Raw genomic sequence first — 2,995 nt, 5'->3', positions numbered from 1 at the left:
TTAGCAAGCGTTTATGCAAACTCGTTCTCGTGCTCGCAAGAAGACTTTAGATACAGCTGAGGAGACAGACGAAGTTCTTGATATTCCGGGGAAGTTAGATTTTGAGGATTCGGATTCAGGAACTGAGCAGAAAGAACCAGTAAACATGGGAGATCGTATTGTTCAAGCTGATCCAGCTCTTATGGATTTTTCTCGGCCTAAAATTGATGACATTCAATCAAGCATCCTTCATCCGGCTATTCAAGCTAACACCTTTGAAATCAAGCCGGGCACTATTCAGATGGTGCAGAATTCTGTTTCTTTTGGAGGAGCGGCAACTGAAGACCCCATCATGCACATAAGGAATTTTGTCAAGATCTGCAGCACTTTTAAGTATAATGGCGTGACTGATGAGGCTATCAAGTTGAGGCTTTTCCCATTCTCACTGAGGGACAAGGCTAAAGACTGGTTACATTCTGAACCAGCTGGGTCCATCACTACGTGGCAAGATCTTGCGCAAAAGTTTCTGGTGAAGTTTTATCCGATGGCAAAGACTGCTGCTATGAGGAGTGCTCTTACTCAGTTTGCGCAGCAACCTACAGAATCTATGTGCGAGGCTTGGGAACGCTACAAGGAAATGTTGAGAAAATATCCACATCATGGAATGCTGGATTTGATGGTGATCACTGGTTTCTATAATGGTTTGGGGGCCCAATCTCGGCCCATGCTCGATGCAGCAGCTGGAGGCGCCTTATGGGCTAAAAGCTATACTGAGGCATATAATCTTATAGAGACGATGGCTGCAAATGAGCATCAAAACCCAACTCAGAGGATGACGTCAGGCAAGGTAGCAGGTATTCTGGAAGTTGATGCAGCCACCGCTATTGCAGCCCAGCTCCAAGCGCTATCAATGAAGGTTGATTCTCTGGCTACATATGGAGTTAATCAAATAGCTATGGTTTGTGAGCTTTGTGCAGGTTCTCATGCTACGGATCAGTGTTCTCTTGTCAACGAATCTGTTCAGTATGTGAATAATTATCAGCGACAACAGCAGCCTGTGCCAGCGACCTATCATCCTAACAACAGAAATCATCCAAATTTCAGCTGAGGGAATAATCAGAATGCTATTCAGCCACCATATCAGCAAGGAGTGAGTAAACAGTTTAACCCACCTGGATTCCAGCAACCACAGCAGTATGCTACAAGGCAATCATATCCTCAACAGGGAAGTACAGCTGCACCTACTAGTGCTGATTTTGAGGAACTTAAGCTGTTGTGCAAGAGTCAGGCGGTTTCTATCAAGACCTTGGAAAATCAAATCGGTCAATTAGCCAATGCAGTGCTCAATCGTCAACCTGGCACTCTTCCCAGTGACACGGAAGTACCAGGCAGGAAGGAAGCTAAAGAGCAAGTCAAGGCTATTACCTTAAGGTCTGGAAAAGTGGCTGATGCTGAAAAGGCAAAAGAAGTAGACGCTGAAATTAGAGATGAAGAATCTAAGCAAAAGGAGAAAGCGGCGGAACCAAGGAAGACTACTGTTGAACACACTCTGCCTGAGGCTAATACAAGGGAGAAACAGCTCTATCTTCCACCACCTTTTCCTAAGAGATTGCAGCAACAAAAGCTGGATAGACAGTTCGGGAAGTTTCTGGAGGTGTTCAAGAAACTTCACATCAATATACCTTTTGCTGAGGCTCTGGAACAAATGCCTAGTTATGCGAAGTTTATGAAGACTATTTTTTCAAGGAAGGTGAAACTGGATGACCTTGAAACCGTTGCTCTCACGGAAGAATGCAGCGCTGTTCTGCAGCAAAAGTTACCACCAAAACTGAAAGATCCAGGAAGCTTCACCATTCCTTGCACCATTGGCAATCTGACTTTTGACAAGTGCCTTTGTGATTTGGGAGCAAGCATTAATCTGATGCCGTTGTCGATCTTTAAAAAGCTGGATCTGCCTGATCCAAAACCCACATACATGTCGCTACAATTGGCTGACCGTTCCATTACTTACCCAAGGGGCATAGTTGAGGATGTGCTCGTCAAGGTGGATAAGCTCTTCTTTCCTGCAGATTTTGTTATTCTGGATTTTGAGGAAGATAAGAAGATTCCCATAATCTTGGGAAGGCCTTTCTTGGCTACTGGCCGTACCTTGATAGATGTGCAAAAAGGTGAACTTACTATGCGGGTCCAAGATCAGGATGTGACCTTCAATGTATTCAAGGCAATGAAATTCCCTACAGAAGATGATGAGTACTTAAAATTGGATGTGATTGATTCTGCGGTTACTTCGGAACTCGATCACATGCTAATGTCTGATGCATTGGAAAAGGCCTTAGTGGGGGATTTTGACAGCGATGATGAAGATGGCAATGAGCAATTACAATATCTGAACGCTTCTCCCTGGAAGCGAAAGCTGGACATACCATTTGAATCTCTTGGTACTTCTGACCTTAAGAATGCTGAAGGGAAGCTCAAACCATCAATAGAGGAAGCACCTACCTTGGAGCTCAAGCCATTACCTGAACACTTGAGGTATGCTTTTTTGGGTGATTCATCTACGTTACCTGTTATTATTTCATCTGACCTTTCAGGTAGTGAGGAAGACAAGCTCTTAAGGATTTTGAGAGAATTCAAATCGGCTATAGGATGGACCATAGCAGACATCAAGGGGATAAGTCCTTCATATTGTATGCATAAAATTCTGCTAGAGGAAGGTAGTAAGCCAACTGTGGAACAGCAGCGAAGACTGAATCCCATCATGAAGGAAGTGGTGAAGAAAGAAATTCTGAAATGGCTGGATGCAGGCATCATTTATCCTATTTCTGACAGCTCGTGGGTGAGCCCCGTACAATGTGTACCTAAGAAAGGAGGTATCACTGTGGTCGCAAATGAAAAGAATGAGCTCATCCCTACTCGAACAGTTACAGGATGGAGAGTATGCATGGATTATAGAAAATTGAACAAAGCCACAAGGAAGGATCACTTCCCTCTTCCATTTATTGATCAGATGCTTGAC

The 2,995-nt window shown here is 44.0% G+C and overlaps 1 non-coding gene across 1 annotated transcript; it reads right to left on the bottom strand.

The window, feature by feature from the left end:
* Positions 1-538: 538 nt before the first annotated feature.
* LOC141675821 (small nucleolar RNA R71) lies at positions 539-645 on the bottom strand. The gene has a single exon (XR_012556453.1). It is a non-coding gene; the product is annotated as a small nucleolar RNA R71 (small nucleolar RNA).
* Between the last annotated feature and the right edge of the window lie 2,350 nt (positions 646-2,995).

Source organism: Apium graveolens, chromosome 7 (assembly GCF_009905375.1).
Source record: "Apium graveolens cultivar Ventura chromosome 7, ASM990537v1, whole genome shotgun sequence".
Taxonomy (NCBI): Eukaryota; Viridiplantae; Streptophyta; class Magnoliopsida; order Apiales; family Apiaceae; genus Apium; species Apium graveolens.
Note: the sequence above shows the minus strand (reverse complement) of the source record. Positions and strands in the feature narration are given on the sequence as shown.